Raw genomic sequence first — 17,041 nt, 5'->3', positions numbered from 1 at the left:
CACTGTGTGCTGTGTATCGCTTTTTTCAGGCAGAGAACGGATTATAAATAAAAGTGGTGGTCACTGGTCACTATCAGCAAAACTCTGCACTGTACACTACTGAGTACTCCTAATGCTCCCCAAAATTAGTAAATCAAGTGTCTCTCTAATCTATTCTAATTCTAAACGGAGAGGACGCCAGCCACGTCCTCTCCCTATCAATCTCAATGCACGTGTGAAAATGGCGGCGACGCGCGGCTCCTTATATAGAATCCGAGTCTCGCGATAGAATCCGAGCCTCGCGAGAATCCGACAGCGTCATGATGACGTTCGGGCGCGCTCGGGTTAACCGAGCAAGGCGGGAAGATCCGAGTCGCTCGGACCCGTGAAAAAAAACATGAAGTTCTGGCGGGTTCGGATTCAGAGAAACCGAACCCGCTCATCTCTACTTTAAACCCGTCTCACAATGTAAAAGTGATTATAAAACTGAATAGAAAGGAAAGCTGGTGATTACGGCTACTGGCATCACCCCACCCCACCCCCCTAAAAAAAAAAAAAAAAACCCACTGGGCAGTCACCTCATGGGTGTGTTGGAAGAGCTGCTAAGCTGCTAGTTATTTATAAAATGTTGACAGTTACATCCAACTGATTGTTAACTTAGTAACTTGAAAATGTACACCTGGGCAAGGCCGGGTACTTCAGCTAGTAAAAAAATAATATAGGCACCGGCACTGTAGTATCCATGGATCCCGGTTACAGTATGTCCTCTCTAATGGTTGGCTAAAGGCCTGATTCATTATGGATAACTTATGCGATTCTATATGCAGTTTCCCGATGGTGGGAAAACTGCACATGCGCAGGACCCGTTCTGCTCATGTGCAGAATGGGTTCTGCGTTCATGACGCAGATATGCCAATGCCTCTGCCTGCCGTTCGTGGTGGGGGATGGGGGCGGCCGACGTTCGGGAAAACGGGGCATCTCACCCCGTTTTCCAGGAGTGGCAAGGCCAAGGACTGCGTTGCGAAATGCAGTTTCCTTGGCCCAGCAAGTCACATTTTATTTAAAATCTAACTTTTATTACATATGTTTAAAATACATCACAATCAAAAAGCAGCACAAAGTATTGTTTAAAATAAACTGAGAGCCTGATTCATGATTGTAAGTAAAGCAAAAAAGCAAGCATCTGGGCAAAGCCATGTTGCACTGCAGGTGGGGCAGATGTAACGCGCAGAGAGATTTAAAATTTGGGTGGAATGCGTTCAAACCTAAATCTAATTTGCATTGTGCAAATATAGCTGTCTAACATCTGTGGACTACATGCAAAAGCAGCCAGTTTTACCCTGCACAGAAAACATATAAATGTATTTGCTCCCCTTGCATGGAACATGTTTTGTTTCAGACACAAGCACATACCTTCCAACTTTCCAGGTGAAGTAAGCAGAAAAGGAGGTGTGGCCTCAGTAAAGGGGGCGTGACTTCGCGTAATGCCGCGATCGTGAGCCATGCCCCCATTTCCCATCACTATGGGGGCATGGTCAGCACTCTGTGAGCTGCTGGCATGCCCCAGTCAGGGCTGCCATCAGAAATTGCGGGGCCTGGGACTGACAAAATAGGCAGGGTCTCCCCCCCCCCCTCCAACACTGTAGAATAGCACTAGTTAACGTGTGTGTGTATTATATACACAAACATGCATGCATACATACATGTGCGCTGTCCGTAGGGCCCTGGATGCTGATGCCTCTGCCTGCCCGCCTCCATCCCCGCTGTTCTGCTGCTCTAATCCGTCCTCCTGCAGCTGTATTGAAAACGTCCCTCCCAAAATGGCTGCAGCCACAGAGAAGACAGTTATTCAAGCTACTAGAGGGCTCCTCTAGTATCTTGAATAACTGTCTCCTCTGTGGCGGTGGCCATTTTGGGAGGGAAGTTTTCAATACAGAGCTGCTGCAGGGTCGGAGGACAGCGGCAGAACAGCGGGGACGACCGCGGGACGGCGGCTGGTGGGCAGGTGGCTGCATGAGCATCTTGGACCTTCCTCTCTCTTTCAGAGAGGCTGGACCCGAGACAGCTGTGCCCCCAGCACCCCCCTGATGGCAGCCCTCCCCCAGTCCCTCTTGTCTCTGAATAGACGCTGTGCGCATGCGAAGCAGAGCAGCAAGTGACAGGAGCCTCCCAACTGCCCCCCACTGTGGGACAATGTGGCCCGCGGGTGGGACAGTCCCAAAAAAATGGGGCTGACCCGCAAATGTCGGGACAGTTGGGAGGTTTGCACAGAGGGGGGTCATTCTGACCTGATTGCACGCTGCAGTTTTTCGCAGCCGTGTGATCGGGTCCAAACTGCGCATGCGCTGCGGCCGCAATGTGCAGGCGCGTCACTGCCTGGCGACTGGGGATGCCGGACAGCGATGAAACTAACGAAGGTTATTGACAGCAGGATGACCGCAAGGTTATTGACAGCAGGATGGCATTCCTGGGTGGCAATTGACCGTTTTCTGGGAGTGTTTGGGAAAACACAGGCGTGTCCAGGCGTTTGCAGGGTAGGTGTCTGACATCAATTCCGGGACCTGACAGGCTGAAGTGATCGCAGCGGCTGAGTAAGTTCAGAGCTACTCAGAAACTGCACAAAACTTTTTGGCACAGTTCCCCTGCACATGCCTTCGCACACTTGCTAAGCTAAAATACACTCCCCCATAGGCAGCGACTATCTGACCACATGGGCTGCAAAAAATTGCAGCGTGCGATCAACTCGGAATGACCCCCAAAGTTACTTCCTTTGTTTGCTATACTTACAAACATGAGGCCCTGAGTAGGAAAAGTGAAATTTTGTTTAACAATATAATAATTCCTGGTTAGTAGCCAAATGTCTCTCAGTTGTCTTCTTTTGTTATTTACTTGAAAATGTATATATTATTGCACTGGCCTGGTATGGTATAGGATATTGGGCCTAATTCTCTCTGCACATGTTATATCTCCCCCTCCTGCAGTGCACATGGGGGGTAATTCCAAGTTGATCGCAGCAGGAAATTTTTTAGCAGTTGGGCAAAACCATGTGCACTGCAGGGGAGGCAGATGTAACATGTGCAGAAAGAGTTAGATTTGGGTGGGTTATTTTGTTTCTGTGCAGGGTAAATACTGGCTGCTTTATTTTTACACTGCAGTTTAGATTGCAGATTGAACACACCCCACCCAAATCTAACTCTCTCTGCACATGTTATATCTGCCTCCCCTGCAGTGCACATGGTTTTGCCCAATTCCTAACAAAAATCCTGCTGCGATCAACTCAGAATTACCCCCATGGGCCCTCATTCTGAGTTGTTCGCTCGCTAGCTGCTTTTAGCAGCATTGCACACGCTAGGCCGCTGCCCTCTGGGAGTGTATCTTATCTTAGCAGAATAGCGAACGAAAGATTAGCAGAACTGCTACTAAATAATTCCCTGCAGTTTCTGAGTAGCTCCAGACCTACTCACAGATTGCAAACAGCTCAGTCCGTTTAGTTCCTGGTTTGACGTCACAAACACGCCCTGCGTTCGGCAAGCCACTCCCCCATTTCTCCAGCCACTCCCGCGTTTTTCCCTGACACGCCTGCGTTTTTTAGCACACTCCCGGAAAACGCTCAGTTACCACCCAGAAATGCCCCTTTCCTATCAATCATTCACCGATCAGCAGTGCGACTGAAAAGCGCCGCAGGATCCACAGCAAATCTACTAAGTTTTTAGTTAAATAACTAAGCGCATGCGCCCTGCGTGCCTTGCGCATGCGCAATTAGCAGCAAATCGCAGCATAGCGAAAATCAGCAACGAGCGAACAGCTCGGAATGACCCCAAGGTTTTGCCCATTAGAGAAAGATTTTGCTGCTGTGATCAGGTCTGAATTAGGCCCATTGTACCAAGGAAGGTTATTTGTGTTTTCCCATATAGGGGTCTATTCATGTAGCAGAGAAAAGCCCTGTTTTGCGTTACACACGGCTTTTCTCTGCTTACCGCAATTCACAGAGAGGGTTACCGCTTCTGACTTCTCCAGCGGCACCCCCTCTCTGTGCCTGAATCGCATCACCATACTTTTGTATGGTGAGTGCAATTCATGTAGGAACGGAAAGCTCAGCAAAACCCATTCGTCATCTCAGGATGGCAAATGGAGAATGGATGGCTTGTTAGGGGAGAAGAGCAGTGATGACGTCTGTCTCATTGCCTTCTCCCCGCCCCCTTCTGTGACAGCAGCCAATCAGAGTAGGCCAGGGCATATGCATATGCCTAAGCCGCATCTCTTCTTCCTGACTGCCCGCTGCCACAATGCTCCCTCGCTCCTGGTGCCCGCTTTGTTGCCGCCGCCACCATAAAGTGAGCCAATAAGCATGTCAGATCCCCACTGCCACCCATGGCTGACACACTCTGCGCTCCCCCCACTGCCACCACAGCCATGACCTGGCGCATGTGCAGAAGACATCAGGAGGCACAGAACACAAGGCGCATGCGCCGAAAAACCCAGCAGTCATAAGAAGAGAGAAGAGCAATGAAGCTGGGATAGTGGAACAGCCAGATACTGCATCACATGCAGGGAACAGGTAATCAAGTAATGAATTGTGTAAAAAATATGAAAAATAACTGAAGTAAGAATGCAATGTTTAGTGAAAAGTTAAACCTAAACATGGCATTCTCTTACATGAATAGACCCCTTAGGGAGACATTGGAGCTGATGGTGTACATGCCCCCATGGCACTGGCCACACCCCCACAGCACTTGTCACACCCACACAACACTGATAACAGCTCTTTCGCTTCTCATAATAGTTACTCATTTTCAGCATCAGGCCCATTTGGCCCTTAATCCAGCCCTGAGCTGAATATAAAAAGGCATAGGGGGTACATAAATAGGTGAGGGGGCATGGAGGGTACTAGCTGATTAGGGCACTGCTGTCACTTTGTGTGACCATGCTGTGCAGTGATATAGTCATATAAGGATGTCACCCCTAGCCATACCTGATTTGGGGGAACTACCTTTATCTTTCCTTCTCAGCTTCTGGACATCAGCTTTGACACTGAATGATGCTTCCTCAGTGCTCCAAATGTTCTTGGGCGTCATTAAAAAAAAAAAATGGTAACAGCCCCTTTGGCACTAATAGATTTGTAAAAAAAATTAAGCAAAAAAACCCTCAAAAATGATTTAAAAATATATTTAAGGGGACAGTAGTCACCATATGGGAGGTGTCAATCACATAAGGTTAATCATAGATGGTTACTAACGGAGCTTAAAGTGGTCCTGGAGAGCTGGTGGAACTCATTTAAACCCCCCCCCCAGCCCCCCACCCCGTTCTCTTACATTAAGTGGTACCAGGGCCAGTACTAGTGTTTTCGGCACCCCCCTGCAAACTATAAATTAGTGCCCTACTTCCCATACTTTATAAAGGGACTTTGAAGCAGCGTGGTCACATAATAGTACACCACACAGTAGCACAATCTTATTCACATTATGTAGTGCCCCTGAATCATATTACACCACATAGTAATGACCCTTATTCAGCTTACGTCACTCAGTAGTGCCCTTTATTCACATTGCACTACACAATGGTAATACATGTTATCCCACACAGTAGTGTCCCTTATATACAATGCCCACAGTAGTGCCCCTTATACACAATTCCCACAGAAATAGTGCCTCTTACATATAATGCCCACAGTTGTAGTGCCCCTTACACATAATGACCACAGTATACTTATACACAAAATGCTCACAGCAGTAGGGCCACTTATATACAGAATGCCCACAGTAGCAGTGCTCCTTACACATAATGCCCACAATAGTAGTGCCCCTTATACACAATTCCCACAGAAATAGTGCCTCTTACACATAATGCCCACAGTTGTAGTGCCCCTTACACATAATGACCACAGTATACTTATACACAAAATGCTCACAGCAGTAGGGCCACTTATATACAGAATGCCCACAGTAGCAGTGCTCCTTACACATAATGCCCACAATAGTAGTGTCCCTTACACATAATGACCACAGTAGTACCCCTTATACACATCTCTGCCTCTGTCACTCCAGCAGCTCACCGCCTGTGTCCCTCCAGCAGCTCCATGCCCTGTATCCCTCCAGCAGCTTCCTCACCTCTCTTGTCCCTACAGCCCCCTCTCATCTTGTCTTCAAGATGCACAAACCTCTCCACCAGGACCTGAGGAAGGGATAGGTGTCAGCAGCTTATCAGTAACACTAGCGCTGCCTGCATCATCTATTGATGTAGGTGATGGGTCAGGTTCTTCTGTTGGAATTACTGTGCAGAGCAATGGAGGTGGTGGAACTAGTTACCCCTACCATTACAGGTGATGGAACACCTCGTTCCCCCCACTTTAACCCCTGGTTTCTAATAATAGAAAGTTAGCAACCATGCCACACCAGAGACTACAAAAGAGCATGCACAGAGGCAATTTCAGCAGTTGTTCAACTCAATGGTTCCAAGTGCATCCCTCTAGAGACGTACATGTCCACCTCCCCAGGAGACCTCAAATGCTGTTATAAGTGATAAATGCTGTACAGGTTTCTGCAATGCTGGGGGTTACCCCCTATTTGCGCCTAAATCTTGTCCCACAAAACAAAATCTCAGTTTAGTTTATGGGTAAAAAAGTAGCTGCCCAACTGCTTCAGTATAAAACCTTTACACCCCTGACCAGTACTAACACTTATATTAATTTTGTAAATGATAATAACTTATATACTGTAGTATCAACATTATCCATATTTGTTTTTCACCCCGGCTACTGTACAAATGCGTATGTAATGTCATTTACACAATAAAAAACAAACAACTAATGATGCCACAAATTCACTAATGAAGTGGTTACCAAACTCTGGGAGTAATTCAGACCTGATTACTAGGCTGCGTTTTCTCACAGCCTGCGATCAGGTCCAAACTGCGTATGGACCGCAATACACAGGCATGATGGACCGCAGCAACGGGGATCGATGCATAGGGATGGGATGGTGCGAATAAAGCGATCGCACGGGCAATCACAAGGTGACTGACAGGAAGAGGGCGTTTGTGGGTGACAACTGACCGTTTTCAGGGAGTATCTGGAAAAACGCAGGCGTGTCCAAACGTTGGAAGAGAGGAGGGTGTCTGACGTCAGTTCCAGCCCCGGACAGGCTGAAGTGATTGCAGCGGCTGAGTAAGTCCTGGGCTGCGCAGAGACTGCACAAAATCAGTTTGTACAGCTCTGCTACACATGCGATCACACACTAAAATACACTCCCCCAGTGGGCGGCGACTATCTGATCGCAGAGCTGCAAAAATCACTGCCCAGCGATCAGGTCTGAATTACCCCATCGGTCCTCAAGTCTACTTCACAGTCCATGTTTTAAGGATATCCATGCTTTAGCAAAGGTGACTTAATTAGTAGTACCTTATTTAATTTCATTACACTGACTCTGCACAAGCATGGATATCCTTAAAACCAGGATTATAGAATACACCGAGGACTGGGTGTGTGTGTGTGTGTGTATATATATATATATATATATATATATATATATATATTAATGTAATTCCTTATAGTAGAAAACCATGTGTGAATCATATGCATTATTGCATGTATGGAATTATGTATGTGCTGTATGCATCCTGACCGTGCTGCCTGTCAGAATGTGCTGTATCTTTAAGAGGAGCTGCACCGAAGCCCATCCTCACCGCTCCGAGCCAGATGACTGATCTGCATCAGGACCAACCTATATAGAGTATGACTGCGATCTGAAAATCTACATCAGCAGAATGAATCAGTGGAACACCTCTGACATTTCCTTTGCAGACATGGGTGGGCAAATACTTATGCAAGACTATGGCTTCAATGTGCTTTTCCTTTCTTGATCTTTTCTATCCTGAACTCTCCCTTCCCCCTAATTCCCACGGGGTGGGTGCCACTGCAAACTGTAACTGCTGCAGCTGGAGGAGAAATATACCAGGGGAAGCTCCCTGACCTCCCCCTAAATCTCAAGGTGAGACCCTTTTGCCATTAATATCCATTTTTTTCTTGTCTGTGTGTGTTCTGTGTATCTGGGCAGTAAGTGTGGTGAGGATGCAGCTGGTTTATGGCTGTAGAGAGGAGGGGATTGTGTCCATTAAGAGTGGTGTATCAGTATTGATGAATAGGTGGATAGAGAATATAAATGGCCTTCATAGCATAGCAGGTGGATATTGCTGCTGTTTGTTTCAGGGAAACAAGTCATAACACATGGGTGAGAGCTGGGGAGGGGAGTATTTAGATAGAGCTAACAATTAAATTAACAAAAAACCAAGATCTGGAAGAGGGAGTAAATGAATGCAGACAGGCTAGGCTGGAGGAAATATATAAGTAACGCATGGGAGAACAGAGAAAATGTACCTGTACCAGGGAATTCTAATTACTGTACTTGTTACTAAAGGGGAAATGAATACTAAAAGAACCCATTGTAGTGATAGCAGATTCTATGACGTAATAGTGACCCCTGAGTGACCAGAGGCATTTTGTACAGCATTAACAGAAGAACCAATTGTCATATTTATAATGTGCTGTAGTTACTGTATGCCATGTAAGGCTTTTATTTTACTAGACTAGCGGCCCAAATATTGCCATTTAATGTCAACTATAAAGAAGAAGAAAAAATCCTACTAGAAAATAGGCTGTTACTTTTATGTAATGAATGTATCTCCATTAATTTACTCCTATCTAGTCATTCACCATCCTTTCATTTACTCCAATTTAGCTACTTATTCTGGGTACTCTTGGCTTTGATTCAGATACTAGGCCACATACCAGAGCTGACTTTTCACTTTGTTTAACCCCTCCATGACCAAACCACATTTCACATTTTGTGATATGTACATCAATTCAGATGGGCATCACTTTTCTGATTTCTTTTTCTTCTCACAAGTTAATTATACATATATTGTTCTTTTATAGGAATTTATTTTGGTAGCAGATTAGCATAAATGTGTTTATAAGCTCCCAACTGTCATTTTTCAAACACATGACAGTTGGGAGCTGATTATCTGGAGCATCATTTATCATATACAATGAGTTTTATCATCCACTATGAGTTTTATCACTTGTTGATAAATGAGCCCCTATTTCTTTACCAAACTCATGCAGGCATATTCAATTAGCTGCAAGATTTACTCCATGGCTAATTGTCGGGTAATTACCACTGAACACAGGAAAAGACTATTCAGTTAGCTTTTTCCCCATGCCTATAATCTGGGATTACAGCGCAAAAACTCACTAATTCTGTGTAAACTGTGGAATCAATGGGGGTCATTCCGAGTTGTTCGCTCGCAAGCTGCTTTTAGCAGCAGTGCAAACGCTAAGCCGTCGCCCTCTGGGAGTGTATCTTAGCTTAGCAGAAGTGTGAACGAAAGGATCGCAGCGCTGCTACAAAAAAAGATTGTGCAGTTTCTGAGTAGCTCGAGACTTACTCCTACCTGCGATCACTTCAGACTGTTTAGTTCCTGTTTTGACGTCACAAACACGCCCTGCGTTCGGCCAGCCACTCCCCCGTTTCCCCAGGCACGCTTGCGTTTGTATCTGACACGCCTGCGTTTTTCAGTACACTCCCGGAAAACGGTCAGTTACCTCCCAGAAACGCCCCATTCCTGTCAATTACTCACCGATCAGCAGTGCGACTGAAAAGCGTCGCTAGACCTTGTGTGAAACTGCATCGGCTTTTGTGAAAGTACGTCGCGCGTGCGCACTGTGCGCCATACGCATGCGCAGAAGTGCCGAATTTTAGCCTGATCGCTGCGAACAACGGCAACTAGCGATCAACTCGGAATGACCCCCAATGGGTTTTCCACGCACGTGAACTCACGGTTGTGCCCTTTTTCTCAGTCTTTTCTCCTGTGGCTGCAAGGAAAAGTACACCATTGGGGATTCACACTCGTGTGAATCTCCGCTAACTGAATCGCACTGCCTCCTGTTATGCCCGTGGCTAATTGAATATGCCTGTGTCTAATTCAGAGGTGCAGGCAATTCATGCACGGCTGCGATTACTCACGAATTCTCGAGTGCTAGTGTAGGTATTCCCCTTGTGCACTACCGTGCGATGGACTGAGCAATCGCTGAAACTTCAACTTTTTTTATCTGAGCATTACTCAAGTGCACTGGTGGATCCGATCTCCCCACCACTGCCGAAACATCGACTCCTTTAGCAGTTCCTGCCGGCCGCACAGTCTCCCTTGTAACATTCTTTAGATAGGGCCACTGCGGCTGCAGTTTTGCCAATGAGATCGTAGCCACGTGCTCATACATGTCACTCCTATAACACGCCCATGGCACCTGCTCTTTTTGTGTAGACTTTAGGTCACCTCCCATCCACGGTGAACCGCCCATGGATTGCAGAAGCTGCCTCAAGTAATAGTGATGTCGTACGTAAATGCTTACCCCGTAGCACTCTGTTTTTCATACACGCTGCCGCTGCACATACGCAGTTTACCAATTATCGATCCTAACGCCCGCTCTCTCAGCTGTGAGCACATAAGAATGAGGCCCTTAGTTCGGGAGAGTCTGAGGGTGGGATGTACTAAAGAAGAAGTGCAGCCAAAATCCAGAACGCTCCCTTATTCGAGATTTGGACACATTTTCTATATACCCTAAGCTCTGTAACCTGGCCCTTCAGTGCGGTGGGTAATACCAGCTTTTGCTGGCATTACCGTACATGAAGCCTATGGGCTTATTTCCACATTTGACTCAGAGAGGGATCGAATCGGATCCCTCCCAGCACCCCCTGTGGCCGCCAAGTCACCTTGTGCATGCGCAGAGATGCTCCTGGTTGAAACCTGGAAGTCCAGTCATTGCAAAGGGTAACTCTTATCGGGAGAGCTGCCCTTTGCAATACTAATCGCATATGTTAGTGTGGTTAGTATCAGTGCGATATCAGATGTACTGCATTGCGGAATCGATCGTTTGTACATCCTGCCCTGAGTGAGAGTAGGAGGAGCTGTCATCATTTTCTTTTCTTTTTTTAAATTCTGTTTTCATTCTTAATGACATTGGCACATTTTCATAGAGTGTGGGGACTCCTCTAGAGTATGCCGCATGTCTGTTGTTTTGCGTAAGACATCTAATTTCATACCGCACATGTGCGCAATCTGTTCATTGCAACTTCTTCCTTGGAGTGGCGGAAGAGGTGTGAGATAGGTTGAGCAAGCACAGACCAAGTATAATAATGACATATTCACTTAATTATATCCCGCACACATGTAGATACATACGTAGATGCGCCTTTGGAGGGCTGGTTCCAATATATGCAATAGTGAATCCTGATTACCTTGTAATTAGGTGACTGTGGATTGACCTCTTTAGCTGAAAGCGTGATGTTGTGGCCATTCATTTGCATTATTTAATTATTATTGGTTATTTATCAAGCACTGACATATTATGCAATGCCATATAGTCAATGCTATTTCTGTAGGAAAATAGGTTTAGGAACTGTGGGCGGGGCAGAAGTGAGTGGTGGTGTGGGTGGAGCTACCAAATGTGCGGGGCATCAATTGGTATATAAACTGTTGGTTTTTTTAAACACATAGGGGGGAATTCAATTGTTTGAAAAGTCTGTTGGGTGTCTGTTTTTTCCTGTCTATTAGATAGGAAAAAAAAGACACCCAACTGACTTTTCAAACAATTGAATACCCCCCATAATGCCCTGAGTGATGCCATATATATACAATGCCATCAGTAGAGCCGGATACACCTAATGCCCCCAAATAGTGCCGCCCCCAGCAGTGCCAGTTACACAATGCCCCCAGCAGTGTCAGATACACAATGCCCCCAGCAGTGCCAGATACACAATGCGCCCAGCAGTGCTAGATACACAATACGCCCAGCAGTGCTAGATACACAATGCCCCCAGCAGTGCCAGTTACACAATGCCCCCAGCAGTGCCAGTTACACAATGCCCCCATCAGTGCCAGATACACAATGCCCCCAGCAGTGCCAGATACACAATGCCCCCAGCAGTGCCAGATACACAATGCCCCCAGCAGTGCTAGATACACAATGCCCCCAGCAGTGCTAGATACACAATGCCCCCAGCAGTGCCAAATACACAATGCCCCCAGTAGTGCCAGATACACAATGCCCCCAGCAGTGCCAGTTACAAAATGCCCTTAGCAGTGCCAGTTACACAAGAACTACTTACGAATTCTCGAGTGCTAGTGTAGGTATTCCCCTTGTGCACTACCGTGCGATGGACTGAGCAATCGCTGAAACTCCAGCTTTTTTTATCTGAGCATTACTCAAGTGCACTGGTGGATCCGATCTCCCCACCACTGCCGAAACATCGACTCCTTTAGCAGTTCCTGCCGGCCGCACAGTCTCCCTTGTAACATTCTTTAGATAGGGCCACTGCGGCTGCAGTTCTGCCAATGAGATCGTAGCCACGTGCTCATACATGTCACTCCTATAACACGCCCATGGCACCTGCACTTTTTGTGTAGACTTTAGGTCACCTCCCATCCACGGTGAAACGCCCATGGATTGCAGAAGCTGCCTCAAGTAATAGTGATGTCGTACGTAAATGCTTACCCCGTAGCACTCTGTTTTTCATACACGCTGCCGCTGCACATACGCAGTTTACCAATTATCGATCCTAACGCCCGCTCTCTCAGCTGTGAGCACATAAGAATGAGGCCCTTAGTTCAGGAGAGTCTGAGGGTGGGATGTACTAAAGAAGAAGTGCAGCCAAAACCCAGAACGCTCCCTTATTCGAGATTTGGACACATTTTCTATATACCCTAAGCTCTGTAACCCGGCCCTTCAGTGCGGTGGGTAATACCAGCTTTTGCTGGCATTACCGTACATGAAGCTTATGGGCTTATTTCCACATTTGACTCAGAGAGGGATCGAATCGGATCCCTCCCAGCACCCCCTGTGGCCGCCAAGTCACCTTGTGCATGCGCAGAGAGGCTCCTGGCCGAAACCTGGAAGTCCAGTCATTGCAAAGGGCAACTCTTATCGGGAGAGCTGCCCTTTGCAATACTAATCGCATATGTTAGTGCGATTAGTATCAGTGCGGTATCAGATGTACTGCATTGCGGAATCGATCGTTTGTACATCCTGCCCTGAGTGAGAGTAGGAGGAGCTGTCATCATTTTCTTTTCTTTTTTTAAATTCTGTTTTCATTCTTAATGACATTGGCACATTTTCATAGAGTGTGGGGACTCCTCTAGAGTATGCCGCATGTCTGTTGTTTTGCGTAAGACATCTAATGTTATACCGCACATGTGCGCAATCTGTTCATTGCAACTTCTTCCTTGGAGTGGCGGAAGAGGTGTGAGATAGGTTGAGCAAGCACAGACCAAGTATAATAATGACATATTCACTTAATTATATCCCGCACACATGTAGATACATACGTAGATGCGCCTTTGGAGGGCTGGTTCCAATATATGCAATAGTGAATCCTGATTACCTTGTAATTAGGTGACTGTGGATTGACCTCTTTAGCTGAAAGCGTGATGTTGTGGCCATTCATTTGCATTATTTAATTATTATTGGTTATTTATCAAGCACTGACATATTATGCAATGCCATATAGTCAATGCTATTTCTGTAGGAAAATAGGTTCAGGGACTGTGGGCGGGGCAGAGGTGAGTGGTGGTGTGGGTGGAGCTACCAAATGTGCGGGGCATCAATTGGTATATAAACTGTTGTTTTTTTTAAACACATAGGGGGGAATTCAATTGTTTGAAAAGTCTGTTGGGTGTCTGTTTTTTCCTGTCTATTAGATAGGGAAAAAAAGACACCCAACTGACTTTTCAAACAATTGAATACCCCCCATAATGCCCTGAGTGATGCCATATATATACAATGCCATCAGTAGTGCCGGATACACCTAATGCCCCCAAATAGTGCCGCCCCCAGCAGTGCCAGTTACACAATGCCCCCAGCAGTGTCAGATACACAATGCCCCCAGCAGTGCCAGATACACACTGTGCCCAGCAGTGCTAGATACACAATGCCCCCAGCAGTGCCAGTTACACAATGCCCCCAGCAGTGCCAGTTACACAATGCCCCCAGCAGTGCCAGATACACAATGCCCCCAGCAGTGCTAGATACACAATGCCCCCAGCAGTGCCAAATACACAATGCCCCCAGTAGTGCCAGATACACAATGCCCCCAGCAGTGCCAGTTACAAAATGCCCTTAGCAGTGCCAGTTACACTAGAACTACTTACGAATTCTCGAGTGCTAGTGTAGGTATTCCCCTTGTGCACTACCGTGCGATGGACTAAGCAATCACTGAAACTCCAGCTTTTTTTATCTGAGCATTGCTCAAGTGCACTGGTGGATCCGATCTCCCCACCACTGCCGAATCGACTCCTTTAGCAGTTCCTGCCGGCCGCACAGTCTCCCTTGTAACATTCTTTAGATAGGGCCACTGCGGCTGCAGTTCTGCCAATGAGATCGTAGCCACGTGCTCATACATGTCACTCCTATAACACGCCCATGGCACCTGCTCTTTTTGTGTAGACTTTAGGTCACCTCCCATCCACGGTGAACCGCCCATGGATTGCAGAAGCTGCCTCAAGTAATAGTGATGTCGTACGTAAATGCTTACCCCGTAGCACTCTGTTTTTCATACACGCTGCCGCTGCACATACGCAGTTTACCAATTATCGATCCTAACGCCCGCTCTCTCAGCTGTGAGCACATAAGAATTAGGCCCTTAGTTCGGGAGAGTCTGAGGGTGGGATGTACTAAAGAAGAAGTGCAGCCAAAACCCAGAACGCTCCCTTATTCGAGATTTGGACACATTTTCTATATACCCTAAGCTCTGTGACCCGGCCCTTCAGTGCGGTGGGTAATACCAGCTTTTGCTGGCATTACCGTACATGAAGCCTATGGGCTTATTTCCACATTTGACTCAGAGAGGGATCGAATCGGATCCCTCCCAGCACCCCCTGTGGCCGCCAAGTCACCTTGTGCATGCGCAGAGAGGCTCCTGGCCGAAACCTGAAAGTCCAGTCATTGCAAAGGGCAACTCTTATCGGGAGAGCTGCCCTTTGCAATACTAATCGCATATGTTAGTGTGATTAGTATCAGTGCGGTATCAGATGTACTGCATTGCGGAATCGATCGTTTGTACATCCTGCCCTGAGTGAGAGTAGGAGGAGCTGTCATCATTTTCTTTTCTTTTTTTAAATTCTGTTTTCATTCTTAATGACATTGGCACATTTTCATAGAGTGTGGGGACTCCTCTAGAGTATGCCGCATGTCTGTTGTTTTGCGTAAGACATCTAATGTTATACCGCACATGTGCGCAATCTGTTCATTGCAACTTCTTCCTTGGAGTGGCGGAAGAGGTGTGAGATAGGTTGAGCAAGCACAGACCAAGTATAATAATGACATATTCACTTAATTATATCCCGCACACATGTAGATACATACGTAGATGCGCCTTTGGAGGGCTGGTTCAAATATATGCAATAGTGAATCCTGATTACCTTGTAATTAGGTGACTGTGGATTGACCTCTTTAGCTGAAAGCGTGATGTTGTGGCCATTCATTTGCATTATTTAATTATTATTGGTTATTTATCAAGCACTGACATATTATGCAATGCCATATAGTCAATGCTATTTCTGTAGGAAAATAGGTTCAGGAACTGTGGGCGGGGCAGAGGTGAGTGATGGTGTGGGTGGAGCTACCAAATGTGCAGGACATCAATTGGTATATAAACTGGCTTTTTTTTAAACACATAGGGAAGAATTCAATTGTTTGAAAAGTCTGTTGGGTGTCTGTTTTTTCCTGTCTATTAGATAGGGAAAAAAAGACACCCAACTGACTTTTCAAACAATTGAAGACCCCCATAATGCCCTGAGTACTGCCATATATATACAATGCCAGATACACCTAATGCCCCCAAACAGTGCCGCCGCCAGCAGTGCCAGTTACAAAATGCCCTCAGCAGTGCCAGTTACACAAGCACTATTTTTTTTTCTTTGAAAAATAAGTTCAGGAACTACGAGTCTAGGGACAGAGCTATTAAAAAAGTTATAGACAGATGATATATAGTTTTTAGAAAAGAAGGCACACAAAATGGACTTTAAAATAAAACGATAGATAGATAGATAGATAGATAGATAGATAGATAGATAGAACTCAGTTCTTGCTGGTTCCTGCTGAAAAAATAGCCCTGCATATAGTACTGTGATCATTATATGAACATTTTACAGACACTGACATGAAACAGAAGGTAAAGATTTTAATGCCCAAATCATACTTGCCTACCGTTTGAGTCTCCACTCCAGGAGAAGCTCAGAGAGGAAACACTGCTGGCCACTTTGGGGGGCGATGCTCTCATGTCATTAGGCCCCACCCCCAACACAGGAAAATACCCAAGATTTGTGTGTCTGCAGGGAGGGGCGTACCTTAAATGACGCAATTCTTGTCTAGCCCCACCCCCTCCATATGGCTCCATGATTATCCTGCCCACTTCACTAGGGATCCATAATACTCTTGTGTAGGGTGCAGGTGACTACCTGAAAAATTGTGAGTCTCCTGTATCTTCTGGAACAAAAGGCAAGTATGGCCCAGATAGGCTTACAATCTTACATGTTTGGGGTACAGCTGATAGATGAGGATGTGCACTAACAATAGTAGGAGCTGGACAGAAAAGTTTGTCTTGTTATTAGAAGGCAACAGCATTTTCAGCCACCAATAATAAAGCAGACCTTTGTATATGACATTATATCTGTAGAGAACTTAAAATAGTCAACTGGTAGAGTAGGGCTCCCTCCCTAATCCTGCCCACTTTCCTAGAAATGTGAGCAGGTCCACGATAATGGAAATCACCTTGCCATTCCACCTGTACTTGATACTTGGACTTACCCTACACTATGTTCTGATGGGTCGTTCGCAAGAGTAGGCAAGAAGGAACTTATATGATCCTCTTGCCCCTTTTAGTCTGGGGAAAGTTTTTGTTTTCATGCTACACTCGTGATTAACTGCCATATTGAAGTAACGGAGTGTAGGGGGTCAGGCTAGACTGCACACCCTAATTCCAAACATAATAAAAGGTGCTACCATGGTGAGACT

General features: G+C 46.2%; 1 protein-coding gene across 1 annotated transcript in view; it reads left to right on the top strand.

Annotated features, from left to right (window-relative positions):
- The first annotated feature begins 7,673 nt into the window (after positions 1-7,673).
- The window catches only part of ABCG4 (ATP binding cassette subfamily G member 4), a 231,693-nt gene continuing 222,325 nt past the window's right edge, over positions 7,674-17,041 (top strand). Inside the window, exon 1 of the mRNA XM_063942607.1 lies at positions 7,674-7,964. The gene's annotated coding sequence lies outside the window, so the exon portion shown is untranslated. The remainder of the gene's footprint in view (positions 7,965-17,041) is intronic.

Source organism: Pseudophryne corroboree, chromosome 10, assembly GCF_028390025.1.
Source record: "Pseudophryne corroboree isolate aPseCor3 chromosome 10, aPseCor3.hap2, whole genome shotgun sequence".
NCBI lineage: Eukaryota > Metazoa > Chordata > Amphibia > Anura > Myobatrachidae > Pseudophryne > Pseudophryne corroboree.
Note: the sequence above shows the minus strand (reverse complement) of the source record. Positions and strands in the feature narration are given on the sequence as shown.